Source organism: Hyperoodon ampullatus (assembly GCF_949752795.1).
Source record: "Hyperoodon ampullatus genome assembly, chromosome: 18".
Taxonomy (NCBI): domain Eukaryota; kingdom Metazoa; phylum Chordata; class Mammalia; order Artiodactyla; family Ziphiidae; genus Hyperoodon; species Hyperoodon ampullatus.
Window position 1 is genome coordinate 5,215,981 of NC_136931.1, and position 17,949 is coordinate 5,233,929.

A 17,949-nucleotide genomic window follows, 5' to 3' on the forward strand; every position below is an offset into this window, starting at 1 on the left:
CATGGAATTAGCCAGGTGCCAGGCATGCTCGAAACACTTGATGCGCATGAACTAATCCGTATTTAACTGCGTTGTTATAAGGACTCTCGCAATCACTCTCGTGTTACAGACGGGGAAACTGAGGCCCAGCGAGCTTCTCACAGCCCCGTATGGTTTGCGAGGAGGTTGCCCCAGCTCGCACAGGCCGAGCTGGGTTTGACCCCGGGATGGCCTGTTACAGAGTCTTCTCTGTGCCCCCCGAGCTGGAGTGACAGTGTGACAGCGTGTGACAGAGGCCCCTCCTAGCCGGCTGAGTGTAGCACGCGTATCCATCCCTGCTCACCCTGCTGCTCTGTCCCAGCGCTGGTGTCGGGGGAGGGAGGCCAGGTGGCCAATGCTTGCAGCTGGGAGGGCAGTTTCTCACTAACCACCGGCCGCTGGGTGTGCCTGGTGGCCCTGGGGAGGAGGGCTGTGGTTCCCAGAACTCTTCCCCCTGGTTCCTTCAAACAGCCCCAGGGCCCTGCACTGCACATCCTCACTGTCCCCAGGAATAGCAGCAACGGGACGCAGGTGATGTCCGTGCAAGACGCTCCTTCCTCATCGGCTCCTTTAATCCTCATGGAGCCCACTTTACAGACCGGAAAACTGAGGCTCAGGGAGGTGAGGCCATGCCCCCGTGGTCACAGAGCCAGTGGGTCATGAAACTAGTTTGTTCACTGAGGGCTCAGACCACCTGGACACCCCACAGCCCCGCACAATGGGTGCCAACCTGTTCCCAGCTCCCACAGAGTGCCCACCCCGGGCCAAGTCCTTTACTTGAAGCTTCAGTGAAGGACTGAGGATCCCAGTCCCTTTGAATCCTCCCAGGGCCAGTAAGGAGGGTACTTGCAGAAGCCCCCATTTACAGATGAGGAATCAGAACTGACTGCCCCCTTTTCACGCTTCCCGGAGGCAAAGGGGCCCCATTTACCACCAGAGCTTTTGGACTCCAAGTCCAGTGCTCGCTGCCAGAAGCTTCTGGATGCCACACACATGAGGTCACCACCCAGAGGCTGACCTGAGAGGTTACTTCCTGTGCAGCGATACAGCCCCAAGTCCTGAGACAAAGCTCTCAAAACCTCGGAAGGACGCATGCTGCCAACTTTCATTTGAAAGTTTAACTTCCCATTTCTGCTATGCTTTTTAGTTTTGTGGAGTTGGAATGGTCAGTTTTTAATGCGAACGTTTTGTTGGAGTCCCTCTGGTTGGAGATGGCAAATGTCCACCGAAAAAAGTTAACACTGAAAACTCATTCAAGTTCACAAGAGAAAAGAAGCCTAAAAGAAACGGGAATAACTGCACCTTCCAAGGGGCAATTATTTTTTCTTTCTTTCTTTGCAGTTTGCAGCATTGGAACTTCTAGGGTTATCAAAGCTTGAAGCCGCTCTAAGACTTGGGGCACCTGTATGGCTACATTTACTGAGCACCTGAGTGGCTGTTTGCTCATTTCACTTTAATGACAACCCCCCACCCCACTGCCCCGTGGGCTTACTTATCCCGATTGCCCAGAGGGAAAAACTGGGGTCAGGAGGGAGCAGGTATCTTTCCCAGGAATGTTGGAGACCACGCCCCCGAGCCCAAATCCTGCCCCCTGATACCTGTCAGAGGCGGGGTGAGTGCCCTCTGAGGAAAACAGCATGACAACAGTGCCACCAAGAAAGTGGCAGGGGGAGGCTGAAGAGGTGCTGCCAGTCGCCAGGGTGACGCTTCAACCCCAGCGCGCGCCCCGTGACACCACCTCCCCCCGGAGCCTCCCCCATCTGGAGCCCCAAGAGCTCCGAGGCTCCCCAGACCCTCTGGGACCCCTCATTCTGGGCACCCCCCAACCCTCCTGGGAGAAGCCAGGTCCCCGGGACTCTGCGGCGGGACGAGGGCAGGTGCCTGGGACCTCTGTCCCCTGCAAGCAGGGGAGGCGGGGTCCCGGAGGGCAGCACCCAGCCTGCCTGTGTGACCCAATGGCCTCGGGGCGCCGGGCAGCCTGCCCGGGCTGGCCACACCTCTCTTTCCTGCCCAGAGCAGCATCACGTGGGCTGGGGTGTACTCCAAGCGGGCAGGGCAGCTGTCAGCTGAGGATGCCAGGCACCTGGAGATGGGCATGGCCAGGAGGGGTGAGAGAGGACCCTGGGGTGGGGACGATCATGCTGGTCCGTGGAGCCTGCGTGGCTCCAGGGCCCCGTGGCCACCCCTGCCTGGGAAGGACTAGCTTCTCCCACCGCCCCCCCATGCCTCGCCTGGGCCACTCACCTGATGGGCAGGGGTCGAGGACACTCGTGAGCCTGGCCTGGTCAGGCACTAGGAGAACCAGGGCTCACGGTGCCGGCCGAGGGAGCAGGACACCCATCACCCCGTGGGGATCCAAGAGGCTATGAGAGGCCGGGAAGCCAGGGTATTTCACGAGTTGGGAGGAGGCGGGCGGTGGGCGGGGCCAGGAAAATCACTTTCATAAGCGTGAGTCAGCAGGGGCCCCTGGATGAATGAATTTGCACACTTGAGGGACGGCGGTCACGTTGCCAGCTGGGGCGGGGGGGACGGCCTTAAAGGGCCCCTACCGGGGCGGGGGAGGGGGGTGTCCCTGGTGGGGTGGGGCCCGGTGGTGGCCAGGCTGAGCCAACCTGGCCTTTCCCCTTAGGGAGGCGGAGACAGTCCTGCCCAACGTACAGTCAAGGCGGCCCCTTTAAGTGGAGAAAGAAGTCCTGGTGCCCTCATTCCACCTGGTTCTACGTGATGTCTTCCCGCTTCTCCCCTCCCTCTCCCTCCCCACAATAAAAAGCCCTCTGGGGCTTCCCTGGTGGCGCAGTGGTTGAGAGTCCGCCTGCCGATGCAGGGGACACGGGTTCGTACCCCGGGCCGGGAAGATCCCACATACCGCGGAGCGGCTGGGCCCGTGAGCCATGGCCGCTGAGCCTGCGCGTCCGGAGCCTGTGCTCCGCAACGGGAGAGGCCACAACAGTGAGAGGCCCGCGTACCGCAAAAAAAAAAAAAAAAAAAAAAGCCCTCTGGCACCAGCCGGAGCAGGCTGGGAACCCAGCTGTCACTTCCTGGGCAGGCTGCCTCAGTTTCCTCATCTGAGAATGGGGCCGAGTAACAACTCTCCCTCCTGGGTGGTCGTGGCGTTTCAGGGATGTCATTCTTGGTGACCGTGCCTAAAACACGGTTCATGTCTCTTTTTCTTCGTTATTTTTTCTCTTTAGCCTGTAGCATTGCGCCCCTCACATTTTGCGGATTCTTACTCATTTTATTATTTTGTCATCCCTCTGTCCAAACCGGGATGTGAGTGGCAGGGAAGTGTATCGGTCTGCTCTATCCTGAGCGCTCAGCACATAGTAGGTGATCCAGAAGGAAGGACAGGAGGGCTTGAGAACAGTGCTTGGCCCAGAGACCTCAGTGCATATTAGCTGTTATTTCATTACTGATGTGATTGTCACCCCCATCCTCCTCACTTGCCTGGGGACTTCCCTGCTAGCCCTGCCCCACCCTGTGGGCGGCCCCACTAGGGCTGGGACCAGGGTTAAGCAAGGAGACACTCACCTTGCGTACCAAGTTTAAGGGGATGCCAAAAACACTCAGTGATCAAGAAAACAGTATTTTGATGCAATTGAAAAAAATAAAAATGCCCAAAATCCAAGATAAACAAAAATGTTAAAATTTCAAACAAAGATCTGTAACCATGCCATGCCAAGCTGCACTGGAGCCTGATGCAAAAAGAAAAACCAGAATACCCATGCTGTCTGTATTTAAAACTTCCATATTTTGTTCATCCTGGATTTGAGGCGTTACTTTTGATTTTCAAAAATACTGCATGAACACACTATGTGCCTTGATTGTGGAGTGCTTTGCTGCCCCTTGCATTTTGTGCTCAAGGTGATACCTCTCTCCTAGTCCTGGCCCTGGTGGCCACAGGGGACAAGGGCCCTGCATATGCACAGGATGGAATATGCACAGATGGGTGGCGGGGGACCAGGAGGGGGGCACCAGGTCTGACCACTGGGCTTCTTTGGGGACAGGGGGTAGCGCCCGGGTGAAGGATGGCTCTGAAGATGCAGAGTGATGCTGGGACCGGAAGAGCGGGGGGAGGAGAGGGAGAGAGGGGTGCCCCACAGGAAGGGGCTGGTGACAGGCGTTTGGGGGACAGTGAGAGGAGCTGGGATGAGAAGAGAGACCCTGGGGGACCGGGCCCCACAAATCACGTGACGGGTCCAGGCAGGGCTGCATCCGGTGCGTGGGGGGCGGGGGGTGACAGCTGGTTTCTGGGCTCAGCTCTACGGGCCGGATGAGCTTGGGTGAGGCACTGCGCCCTCAGGGCCTCCATTTACCCAGGAGAAATGGCACTCATAGTCCTTTCCTCCTGGGGTCCTCGGCAGCAGGGACCCTTGGCGTCATGTGACACAGTGTGACATAACGTGCAGGTGGCGGCAGGAAGTCCATCACTCCAGGCCTCAGCTCCCTGGCTGGCTTCTAGCTCTGCTACACATGTGCTCTGTGACCTTGGGCCAGTGGCTCACCTCTCTGGGCCCCTGTTCCAGCGGGGCTTTGTTACCAAAACTCCCTGACACCCTGGTGTGCACCCCACACACACCAGGAGCCGTGACGGCCGAGGAGCGGAGCTGCCCCTGGATGTCCCTCTGGCACAGGCTGCAACCTTCCCCAGCAGCCCTGCCTGCCCACCCCCCAACCCGCTGTCTCCACTTCTCCATCCCAGGGCTCTGGTCTGCAGCCTCCCGGTGGTTTTGGTGGGTGTGTAAACTGAGGCAGACAGACACACTCCAGGGTCAGAGACTCCCACCCGGAGCATGGTGGGGCGGGGTGAGGCGGAGGCTCAGGGTCTGGAGGGAGAGCCTGGGAAGGAAGTGGGCTCCGGGCACCCCCATCTCTGGGTCTGGTCATCTTTCCTCCCAGCCTGCCCTGCTGCCCCCACTGGCCCTGACCCCTTTTCTGGATTTTGAAAGTTTGCTGATATGGGAGAATTGTGGGCGGGATGTGGACTTTCCTCCCTGTCTCCTGTTTACCTGACAGCAGACGATCAGAAATAAAATGTGTTGAGTTGCCTCCGGAAAGCTCGACTGAGACAAAGACCGATAATGTCACAGGCAGACAAAGGGGCAAAGGTTAGAGGAGACACAGAGAAAGAGCAAGAAGGGTCTTTGCAGGTTGACTCTTGGGGGACTGGCTCTCTTGGACTCCACTGGGTACCCCGATTCCTTTAGACCTGCCCCGCCCCCTTCTTGGCCATGACTTTGAATGTTAAGCGCCAGAGGTATGAGCTTCCTCATTCTGATGTGCTGAAAGTAGGGCTCAGATGCAGCAAATAAAAATATGGGCACCCAGGTAACTTCCGGAATTTCAGATAGACAAGAAATAAACTTTGAGTATGTCCCATGCAATATTTGGGATACACTTACGCTAAAAAAATTGTTTTCATTGTTTATCTGAAATTCAAAGCTACCTGGGCAGCCTGCACTTCATCTGGCAAATCTAGCCATAAGTGTAAAATATACGCTAGCTTTCAAACGGTTAGCAAAAACAAAAAGCAACTAAAAAAGAAAAGGCAAAATGGCCCAATAATTTTTATATGGATTCCAGGTTGAGATGAAAATCGTGAAAATATTTTGGACTTCTTGGGTTAAGTGACATAGATTATTAAAATTAGCATCACCCGCCTCTTTGTTTAACGAGGCTTTTGGAAAACTCACAGTTACACACACAACTCTCATTTGGCTTGTGCGGGACGCTTGCACCAGTGGCTCATGCAAACGGGGACGTTTTGGGACATTCCCGGGTTTAGCACCAAAAGCCCTGCCATGTCCCAGGAGGCCCTCAGTTCCAGGTGAACCAGGACGGCTGGTCACCCTGGGCCATTGCAAGCAGCTGGGCACCTCGCTTCTGAGCCTCACTTTCCCGCTCCGTGCCCTGTAGCGCCAGCACGGGGCTGGCAAGGTGGTAACAACCACTGGTCCGTGCAGCTGAGGGGCCTGGCTGACCGGAGGAGCCCACACAGTAGCCTGTGCTTGGTGTGCAGCCCCCTGCCCCCCAGGCTCCCACCAACCTCCCCTGCAGGTGCTCGGGAGCTGGGGAACCACAGGAAGCGAGGGGAGGGGTAGCCTCAGGGCGCTTCCCCGGGGATCCTGAAACAGCCCTCACATTAAGCCCACCGTTCCTCCCTCCCTAAGAACCCCAGGACGGGGACTTCACTGGGGGCGCAGTGGTTAAGAATATACCTGCCAATGCAAGGGACATGGGTTTGAGCCCTGGTCCGGGAAGATCCCACATGCTGCGGAGCAACTAAGCCTGTGCGCTACAACTACTGAGCCTGCGCTCTAGAGCTCACGAGCCACAACTACTGAAGCCGGCGCGCCTAGAGCCCGTGCTCCGCAACAAAGACAAGCCACTGCAATAAGAAGCCCGCGCACCGCAATGAAGAGTGGCCCCTGCTCGCCGCAAGCAGAGAAAGCCCGCGCGCAGCAACGAAGACCCGACGCAGCCATAAATAAATAAATAAATAAATAAATAAATAAATAAGAACAAAAATAAAAAATAAAAGAAATCCTAGGATGGTTCGAAGGGGCCGATCTTGGCCTCTCTTCATCCCTCTCCTTTGGGACAGCTCCCATGGCTCTGCCAATTGCTGGGCACTTCCAGGCACCGGGCACTGTGGACATAAGGTTCTTTATACATAGCTGAGGCTCAGAGAGGCCAATATTGAGCCTGAGGTCACACAGCGTAGGTGGCAGAATTGGGGCTTGAACCCAGGGCTGCAACTGCAGAGCCTGGGCGCCTGCAAGAAAAAGGCTGACTACGAAGGAACCAAGGAAGGAAGACAGCCTGCTTCCCGTCTCAGACACAAAAGCACAGACCCCTGAACTCTCCCGGAGGCCCCGTATCTCCACGGCCGCCCCCTTTATGAGGTGTTCACACTGTAAGGTGTTTGGGGGATTGACACATTTGATCTGTTAACCAGTCCAGTGAGGAAGGCTCAGTGCTGTTATTCTCCCATTCTACAGTGAGGAAACTGAGGCCCTGAGAATGTGAGATGTAGCCCTGAGTCACGGCAGGCGGCAGGGCTGGGCCGTGACCAGGCTCTGCCCAGCACCCTGGCATGACTAGGCCCGGCCCGGTCAGTGCACGACAGGAGAGCTAATATTTGCCCTCGCCGGTTACAGAGCCTTGTCATCCACCGCATCCATCGATTCTCCCGATAACCCACAGAGGTGGGCAAATATTTTCAATAACAAGTTTCGTTTACAGATGAAGAAACCCGGAGGAACTTGCCCAAGGCCAGGGGCAATGAGGTGGGGAGAGGCGATTCAGAGTGGGGTCTGTCTGGCGGCAGAGCCTGCGCCTGCTGCCCCAGGCCATCGGTGTGAGCTGCCAGGCCGCAGGGCAGGTCCACGCCCTGGAGAGTCACCATAGATCCCCCGGGGGAGACGATGTCAAAGCTGGGGAAGCCCACATCCTGCCCCTACATTCCCTGCTTCCTGATTGCTCCCTCTTTTCCTCAAAAACCAGGAGGAAAGTTTTGGCAGGAGAATGAATGTGTCTGCCCAACGGTCAGGGTGGACAGGGGTCCAGCCCAGGGTATAAAAGGCTTCCACTTCGGAGTCAGACCAACCAGGATGCTGGCTCCATCACCTTCAGCTGTGTGATTTTGGGCAAGTGACTTAACCTCTCTGAGCTTCCGTTTCCTTATCTGTGAGCTGCAGATGGCATAGCAGTGCTTCTCATCCCTGCTGCACGTCAGAATCACTTGGTGGAGGGGGCTTAAAGATACACTAACACCCAGGCCCCAGGCCCAGAGATTCTGACATCACGGGGCTGGGATGCGGCCAGACACGGGAAGTACCACTGGTGATTTCCGTGTGCAGCAGGGCTGGGAGCCTCTGTCCCTGCAGCTGTTGGGGGATGAGCTGAGATACAGCCAAGGAACCGCCTGGCCCGTGGAGATGCCCAATACATTGCACTCCCTTCCATCCTGGCGGCCCATCTTTTTGTAAACCACAGTCTTTATGCTGTTGCAGGAATAGCCACGAGGTCTAAAAGAGAAACACGTCTTTGGAAGAGGCAGGCTACCGGGATGGCAGGGGCCAGCTGGTGGCCCTGGTGGGGCCTCGACCAACCGGACAGACCTCGATGTCACCTTGCTCATTTACCGAGATTTGGTTTCCTCAACTTTGACTTTTGAACTTGATGGAGGACTCGACGTTGACCCTCACGGCTTTTCATCTCATTCTCTCTACACACAGCCATCCCGAGCCTAAATTCCAATCCTAAGGGAAAACCCGGAAGCAGAGACAAACCCCGGCCATGACAGACAAGGAGACACGCACCAAGCATTGATATTTATAGCAAGAACTAAGCAACTTCCGTGCTGGCCACTGAGAACACTCCAGACAGCGGGAGCCAGTGCTCAGAGAGGACCATTGGGCAGCCTTTGGAAATGGCAGTTACAGAGCCAGGAGGCAATGTGGAAACTCTTTATGATAGAAACAAGGGAAGCAGACTACGTGGGCCTGAGGGCAGGAAGTAGAAAGGAATCAAGGAAAAAAAAAAAAGATAGAATATTTGCCAGGGACAAGGAATTGTAGATGGGTTTTGTTTGTTTGTTTGTTTTTGGCTGCGCCATGTGGCACAGAGGATCTTAGTTCCCCAACCAGGGATCAAACCCGTGCCCCATGCAGTGGAAGCACAGAGTCGTAACCAGTGGACCGCCAGGGAATTCCTGTAGATGGATCTTTAAAATTCGAATTTTCACTATCCTTGTATAATCAATAGTAATAATCATAAGGAAAGGCAATTTGAGACAAGGATTTTCTGCTTCATTTTGTTCACTCATGTATGCCTTATGCAGGGCCTGGGACATACACAGTAGTAGCTCAATAAATACGAATTGAATGCGTGAGTGAGTCTTGTTGCTCTCACACTTTCCTGACAGATTCTTAAAAGATTTTGAGCACAAATGGCCCCCCTTGGCTTTATATCACGTGCATATAGATGGGTGTGCCTTTACTCAGCCATAAAAAGAAATGAAATTGAACTATTTGTAATGAGGTGGATGGACCTAGAGTCTGTCATACAGAGTGAAGTAAGTCAGAAAGAGAAAGACAAATACTGTATGCTGACACATATATATGGAATTTAAGAAAAAAAAAAGGGTCATGAAGAGCATAGGGGTAGGACAGGAATAAAGACACAGACCTACTAGAGAATGGACTTGAGGATATGGGGAGGGGGAAGGGTAAGCTGTGACAAAGTGAAAGAGCGGCATGGACATATATACACTACCAAACGTAGGGTGGATAGCTAGTGGGAAGCAGCCGCATGGCGCAGGGAGATCAGCTCGGTGCTTTGTGACCGCCTGGAGGGGTGGGATGGGGAGGGTGGGAGGGAGACGCAAAAGGGAGGGGATATGGGAACATATGTATACATATAACTGATTAAATTTGTGATAAAGCAAAAAAAAAAAAAATATATATATATATAGATGGGTGTGCCTTCTGTATATTTAAATCTTTGATGACAGCTTTGCAGTGGCTTGAAGACAGAGCCCGGTGGCACGCCATTAGAGACCCTCCCGCTAGTGGACACAGCTCTATCTTTGGCAGATGGGTGAGTGAAAAGGGTCCTCCTGTCTGTGGAGTCAGAAACTCCGGGGTTGTGTCTCTGGAACTTACTAGCTGTGTGTCCTTGGGCAAGTTACTTCACTTCTCTGAGCCTCCATCTCCTCGTCTATAAAACAGGGACACCTGTCCCTCAGGGTAGCTTGCTGCTTGGCACGTTGTGGGTTCTCAGCAAACTGTGGATACCGCCACCTGTGCTTCCCACCATCCAGACATTTTCACTCTGAGCAGAGAGTCATTTTCCAATCATCCAGCCCACATTTCTACCCCTCCCCCACAAATATCCTCTAGTGCAGTGGTTCTCGAAGTGTGGTCCCCGGACCAGCAGCATCAGCAGCACCGGGGAACTTACCAGAAATGCAGATCCTCAGGCCCCACCCTAGATTCACTAGATCAGAAATTCTGGGATGAGCCCCACTGTCTGCATTGTCACAAGTCTCCTGCGTGACCCTGAGAACCACTGCCGTCCACGCCATCCTCTGGACCCGTCTGCAGGCCCCACGAGACAAAGGAATGACCGTCATCTGACTCCACTGCCCCTGGAGACCCCGTGCTGAGTTCTTGGGCCCCTGCTTCTTTCTCCCTCCGGCTGGTAATCCAGAAGCAATCTGTGATCTGGGGCTGGAGAGTGAGCACGTGCCCCCTCGTCCCTCAGAAACCCGGGGCCTACCTGCTTGCCCCTGACCTGGAGGGGCCTGCCGGTGTCCTGTGAGTCCTCTTAGGGCACGTCCCGGGTCCCTCAGCACGCGGAGCGGGTGGTATTGCCGAGGGCTGTGCCCTGCCCTCAACTGCCCCTCCTCCAAGCTTCCGGGCCCTCCCAGCAGGTATGTGGTTCCTTCTAGTCCAAGTTCATTGTCCGGGCGGATAAGCAGTCCTGGGGAAGTCCGCTGCTGTTGCCCATTGGCCCAGGGGAGCAGCGGCATCACTTTCCTTTTTTCTTTTGCCCCACATGCTGCTAAAAAAAGCCCTGTTTGCTGTCCTTATTGGATTTCACATAACCTTCAGGCCTTGCCTTCCTGGGCAGTGGTGAGTGCAAGGCCTCAGTGACCTCATTCACCATCCTTTGTCCTGCGTCCTGTGAGCTAGACCTTTCCCCAGGGGCTGGACGGGCTGGGAGAATAGCCCCAGGGGCATTTCACACGTTTCTCTGCAAAGAGCACCTGTGAATTCCCGGGAAGAGAGCTGCGGGGCTTCGGGGTCTCGTGGTTGCCGGAAGCAGGGTTCCAGACTCCTGTCCTTCCTTACTGAGGCCCCATAAGAGACGCCTCCAGAGTCTCTTATAAACTGAAAATTAGACCCTGTACCTCCTCTGCTGTGCCACCTCCAGGGGCTCCTGGCTGTCCTCAGACCTGCCTGGCCTCAGGACCAGCAGACAGGCCCGGCAGGAACGGACCTCAGGGTCCCCCCGGCACCCAGCGCCCATGCTGTCTCCTGCCGGCTGCCCTGCTCTGCCCGCGATCCCCTGCCTCACTTTCCTCTGGTTCCGGGCAAACCTCTCTGGATCCAGCTCTCTGCTGTTCAAATGAGGCAGGGATAACCGGAGCTTGCATTTCCTGAGCCCTACAGTGCGCTGGGCTTATATACCAAGGGCTTATAACCCAGGAGGCTCCTGCCTTGCCAACCAGACCAGAGCCAACAAGCGCTTCATGCCCAAGTGTCCCGCGTCAGAGAGAAGACGGTATGGGGGAGCTTTGGAGGAATGGGGGTGAGGGTGACGGGGAGCCCCTTGGCAGTGGGAGCACTTCCGCCGAGGTGGCCTGGTCACCCAGGGAGTTGGTGGGGGAGGCCGAGGGAAGGCAGGGCAGAGACACTCCCAAGCAGAAGCCCCCCATATCCTCAACTGGACTGCTTTGTTTGAAGAACTAAAGGAAGTTAGAGGGTTCAGGTGAGCCGGAGGGGCTGGTCGAGGACAGGCCGTGCAGAGAAACAACCCGGACACGACCTGGGCTGCAGTGGGAGCCCCTGCCCGGCCAGCGAAGCCCCACAGCAGTGGGCAGGCTGTGGAGGCTACTTGGCGAGAAATGGCAGTGCCCTGGGCCACGACACTGGCGGTTTAGGCCGAGAATAGATGGGTGCTGGTCCCTTCTGGAGCCAGCATCAGCACGACTCGATGACAGGTTATACTTGGGGAGTGAGCGGTGCCGTCCTGCTAAATGTGGAACCACTGACTGACTTCCTCCAAAGGAAAAGCCAGGATCGCCGCACCTGCCAATTGCTATGGCCTAAATACTCCCACCATGGCTGATCTGAAGCTACCAAATCGACGTGCAGAGTCGGGAAGAGACAAGCACAGTCCCGTGTGAGCCAACCCCAGGGGTCAAGAATACCAGCCATTCTCCTGGTTTGAGCAAGGCGACGGGTGCATCTTCACAGGGCCACTGACTCTGGGGGCTTCGCTGGTGGCGCAGTGCTTAAGAATCCGCCTGGCAATGCAGGGGACACGGGTTCGAGCCCTGGTCCAGGAAGATCCCACATGCTGCGGAGCAACTAAGCCCGTGCTCCACACTACTGAGCCTGCACTCTAGAGCCCACGTGCCACAACTACTGAGCCCGCGTGCCTAGAGCCCGTGCTCCGCAACAAGAGAAGCCACCGCAATGAGAAGCCCCCGTTGGCCGCAACGAGAGAAAGCCCACGTGCAGCAACGAAGACCCAACGCAGCCCAAAATAAATAAATAAATGTATAAAAGAAAAAAAAAATACCAGCCATTCTCCTGGTTTGAGCAAAGCAACGGGTGCATCTTCACAGGGTCGCTGACTCTGGGGCCCCCTGGACCACAGGCAGACCCCGTGAGGGTCTTGCAAAGAAGCTTAGAGGCCCCACTGGCTCAGCTGAGGTGACAGCGTGGCCCACGGGAGGGACGGAAAAGTGGCACCAGCAGGGGAGAGCGGGCCAACCAGAGAGAACAGAGAGCCTGGGATGAAAATGATAATGATAAAAGCTACGACCTATTACATCCTAACAAGATGCCAGGCTGGTGCTCACTGCTTCGTGTACCGTCAGTGTGCACGTCATTCTCCGAGGCAGGTCCCATCACCAGCCAGGTTTACAGAGGAGCAAATCAAGGGACAGTGAGGGGCCGAGCCGGGCAGCCTGATGGCGGCAACACCCCCTGCTGCCTACCTTCCCAACTGAGCCCAATTCCGTCTCCAAACACAGGGCCTTCCTTGGGAGTGGTTTTGTTTTCTGAAGAAATGAGGCCTGCTTGGTCTCCTTTGATACCATCCTGAGTTGAGACCAAAATGAACCACAGCTGGTTTCTGGTTCCTCATGGTCATCATCTTCATCCTTATCCCCATCGGCTGTCATCTTCGTCATCATGACAGCCATCACCTTCATCATCAATCTTCATCTTCATCATCTCCATCATCTTCATCTTCATTATCTCCATCATCTTCATCTCTATCACCATCATCACCATCTTCATCATCACCACCACCATCTTCATCATCTCCATTACCATCAACATCGCCATCTTTATCATCACCATCTTCATCTTCACCAACACCATTCTCACCATCACCACCATCTTCATCACCATCTTCATCATCTTCATCAGAAGCATCACTGGGTAGTGGGATAATAGGACTGTTCCTTACATGTAGTTCCAAGTTATCTGCCATGGCCGAGTACTGCTTGTACATTTTAAAGGGGGGCGATCCCATGGTGGCACTGAGGTACTGTGATTGGAGCTGGGTAAGGAGATGCCCAGGACAAGGGGGTGCCTGTCTGAATAGACGAGAGCCCTGCCTTGCTCACAGGGCTGCATCCAGCAGGACCTGACAGGCCCTGGGCTCTTTGGACTGATGGGGGAGCCAGCATGCTGGGCAGCCTGCCATCTGACCTCCACTGCTGCCTGCCCTCTACAGTGCTGGGGTGCCGGCCCCGGGCACAGTCAAGTCCGGGCCGGGCCTTGGAGGCTCTGCGCGTTTGGTGCACGGTTTGGGGTAGAGGGGCAGCCTGGCTGTGCAGGCTCGGGGACGAGGGGTGCTGAGGTGTCTGCTGCGTGAGCAGGGTGCCCCGGACACCCTCGTCACGGGACGATTCCTGCACTACAGGCGATGACGCTTTGACAGTGGAGCAAAATGATAACGCAGGGCCCCTCGTTCAACAGTCAGTAAGAATATCAAGATAGGGAACCCTCCTGCACTGCTGGTGGGAATGTAAATTGATACAGCCACTATGGAGAACAGTACGGAGGTTCCTTAAAAAACTAAAAATAGAACTACTATATGACCCAGCCATCCCACTCCCGGGCATATATCTGGAAAGGACAAAAACTCTAATTTAAAAATATATCTGCACCCCTGTGTTCACTGCAGAATTATTTACAATAGCCAAGACGTGAAAGCAACCTAAGTGTCCACTGACAGATGAACGGATAAAGAAGATGTGGTACATATACACAATGGAATATCACTCAGCCATAAGGAGAATGAAATAATGCCCTTTGCAGCAACATGGATGGATCTAGAGATTATCATACTAAGTGAAGTAAGTCAGACAGAGAAAGACCAGTATCATATGATATCACTCATACGTGGAATCTAAAAAATGACACAACGGAACTTATTTACAAAACAGAAACAGATTCACAGGCACAGAAAACAAACTTATGGTTGCCAATGGGAAAATGGGGGGAGGGATAAATTAGTAGTTTGGGGTGAACAGACACACCACTACATATAAAATAAACAATGAGGACCTACTGTATAGCACAAGGAGCTATACTCAATATCTTATAATAACGTATAACAGAAAGGAACCTGAAAAAGAGAGAATCACTCTGCTGTACACCCGAAACTAGCACGACATTGTAAATCAACCATACTTCAGTTAAAAAAAAAAAAAGAATATCAAGATGGTGAAAGCAGAGCTTAAACCCAGCGAGGGCCCTTCTGAGCCCCGAACACCTGTGAAGCGGCCCTGGTCCCATTTAGAGGTGCAGGAGTGGGGGCCTGCCAGCCAGTCTTTTTCAGGGTAAGAGATGCCTCACAGCAAAAGAATTTACCAGGAGTCTGGCCCTGAGCTCTTTTTCTCATCCATTCACGCCATGATCAGGTTCTGAGCTCCTGCCACAAACCAAGCGCCGCAGCGGCCCCGAGACTGGAGGTTGGTCCTGACTCTGGCCTTGGACGGGCACCCCGCACCCAAGGTCTCCACGGGCCCTCCTCACCAGGCCTCCCAACACTCACCAGCCTGGAGCTCCTGGCGGGCTTCTCCCTGGCACACTCTGGTGCCTGGGACTGGATGGCTGAACGCATTGACCCCCGGGAGGGGGTCCCCAGAGCAAGGGGGCATGACATCCTGTCACTTCGCCACCATGCACAGCCCCCCATCTGTCCATTACCGAGGGCCTCCCCATCTCTTGCCTGCATTGTCCTGCAATGCACTAACCTGCATTGTCCCCGTGAGTTCTATGCAGTGGGTGTAACTTCTAACTTGCACACAGTGCAGTGCACGCTTAAGTTTGCAGATGTGCACGCCCACGTGGCCGCCACGCAGGCCACCAGGCAGGACACGCGCGGCCCCCTGGAATGCCCCCTCCTCTGACCCTGGTCCCCATGCATTAGTGTTGTCGGCCCTCCACCTTGCCACCAACGGCATCGCACGGAATGTTCTCTCTCATGTCTGGATCTCTGGCCCTGGGTCCACTCATGCCGGTGCGTGGATCGTGGGTCCCTGCGTTTAACCGCTGGGCAGAGCCTCACCGTCTGCATCCTCCACAGCTTGTGTGTCTGTTTCCTGGACATTTGGTTGTTTCTAGCTTTTGCTCTGATGGTTCCAGAGCGAGCCTTTGCGGGGACACTGGCTTTCGTTTATTGGGGTGAATGCATAGAAGCGGAAACGCCGGGTCCCAGGGAAGGCGAGTGTGTGAGGTTACCAGACACTGCACGTGGCTCTCCTGAGGGACGCACCACCTTGGCCGGGTCCCTGCGGCCGCCGCCCGGCTGGCCCCCGCCCCCAGCCAACTTCCTCCACGGGAAGCTGGCCACGCCATTCCCTCGCTTGCTTTGCAGCCAGCTCCCGCCGTGGGCGGGGGGCTGGGCGGGGGTGGAGAAGTTCCAGCTCGGCGGCGTCGCCCGGCCCTCCACCACCGGCCCCGTTTATCTCCCCAGCCGTGTGTCTCTGCCTCTGTCCCACCTTGAACCTCACATTCCAGCCGTATCGAAGGCCCACAGTTCCCTGCACACACGTCATTTCTGTCCTTCTGCGTGGACTGTCTTTTCCACCGGGAGCACACGTCCCTCCGTCGCCCTCCTGCAGGCGGCCACCTCGTCTTCTCAGATCTAACCAGAGCATCTTGGCGACCTGCCGACGTCTCCCCGGCCTTGACCCGCATCCTTCGGCCCACTTCCACCTGCCCTCTCGAAGCCACCTTGGCCGGGGCTCTTCTGAGCACAGCGGGTTTGCACTGTGGGAGGGATGCCACACCGTCAGGGCAGCGCCTTCCTCCCAGCTACGTCCTCAGAGCCCAGCAGGGTGCCCGGCACACAGGAGGCCTCGGTAAATGTGCAGCAAATGCTCAGCTTCGTACAGTAAAGCCCACACATACAAAGTGTGCACCCCCGTGTGACCACCACTCAGGGCAAGACATGGAACACGCCCAGCTCTCTGTCTGACTTTTGTCCCCTGAGGTTAGTGTTGCCTGTTCTTGAACTTGACATAAAAGGAACCACACAGGGCTTCCCTGCTGGCACAGTGGTTGAGAGTCCGCCTGCTGATGCAGGGGACACGGGTTCGTGCCCCGGTCCAGGAAGATCCCACATGCCGCGGAGCGGCTGGGCCCGTGAGCCATGGCCACTGAGCCTGCGCGTCCGGAGCCTGTGTTCCGCAATGGGAGAGGCCACAACAGTGAGAGGCCCGCGTACGGCAAAAAAAAAAAAAAAAAAAAAAAGGAACCCAACAGAATGTTCTCTCTTGCGTTTGCCTTCCTTTGCTTGTTCCGGACTCCAGCCCTGAGAGGCACATTCCTTGGGCCTGAATCCTGCTGCCTTGGTGGCCGGCGACCTTGGCAGCCCCTGCCTGATTGATTTCCTCCCTCTCCCAAGATTTCTCTTCCCCTTCCGTCCTCAGCCCTGGTCGGGACTTTGTCAGCAAGTCCCTGCTTCCTAAGCGGGAGAGGCGTTTTCTTCCTGTTATCAGCAAGTTATCTTTGAAATTCAGGGACCCAAGCTGTGGCACTGCCCTGGTCCCATGCGCATGGGGTTCCCGGGCAACTGTCCCTGTTTCCTGTGCCTCACTGCATCCCCTCTTTGCAACTACCTGGTGGTTTAATCACTGTAAGCTCTGGCCCGTGCAGGTCACCTTGGTCCACCTGGCCACACTTCTGAGCTGAATTCTCAAAGTGGGGTCCCATAGCATCAGCACCAACCACCTGGGAACTCAGAGATGCAAGTTCTCAGGCTCCACTCCAGACTCACTCTCTGGGAGAAACTCAGTGCTTCTTTCCTTTATTCTCATATTCACAGCAGGTCTGACCCCAGATGTGTGGGTGTCTGCCCTCAGCGACTGAGTCTCAGACCCCAGCTGGGTGTCCTACAATTCAATTCTGCCACCAACCAGAGATGGAACAGACCCCACAAGTTAGGGGCGCAGTCCCACCAGGCTGCTGCCCCATTTAGATGCCAGTCACAAGCAGTGGGTCCCCGGGCCACCCACACTCCTGTCCGCCTTGGCCACAAATCAGAGGTTCCCATGATGCCCTCCTCGGCTTCACTAATTTGCTAGAGGGAACCCGGGAAGACGGTTTACTTACTATTGTGGATTTATTACAAAGGATATTTTAACGGATACACATGAACAGGCAGATGAAGAGATAGACAGGGAAAGTCTGGAAGGATCCTGAGCACAGGAGTTTCTGTCCCCTGTGGAGCTGGTGTGCGTCACCCTCCCGGCATGGGGACACGTTCACTGACCTGGCAGCTCTCCAAACCCCATACTTTAGGGACTTTTATGGAGGCTTCATCACGGAGGCACGATCAATTGTTACCTGACTCCCAGGTCCCCCTCCCCTCCCTGGACGATGACGGCGGGGCTGAAAGCTCCAAGCTTTCCATCATGGTCCTGGTGACCAGCCAGATCCTGAAGCTGTCCCGAGGCCACCCAGAGTCACCTCATTAGAACAAAAGATGCTCCCCTTATCCAGGAAATTCCAAGGGATTTGGAAGTTCTGCGTCCAGAAGTGGGGGGTCAAAGATCAACCATTAGTATAAAACATGCTCCTAGCATTTCATTCTGTAGGAAATGACAGAGGTTTTAGGAGCTCTGGCCAGGAAGCAGGGATGAGGACCAAAATGCGTATTTCTTATTATATCACG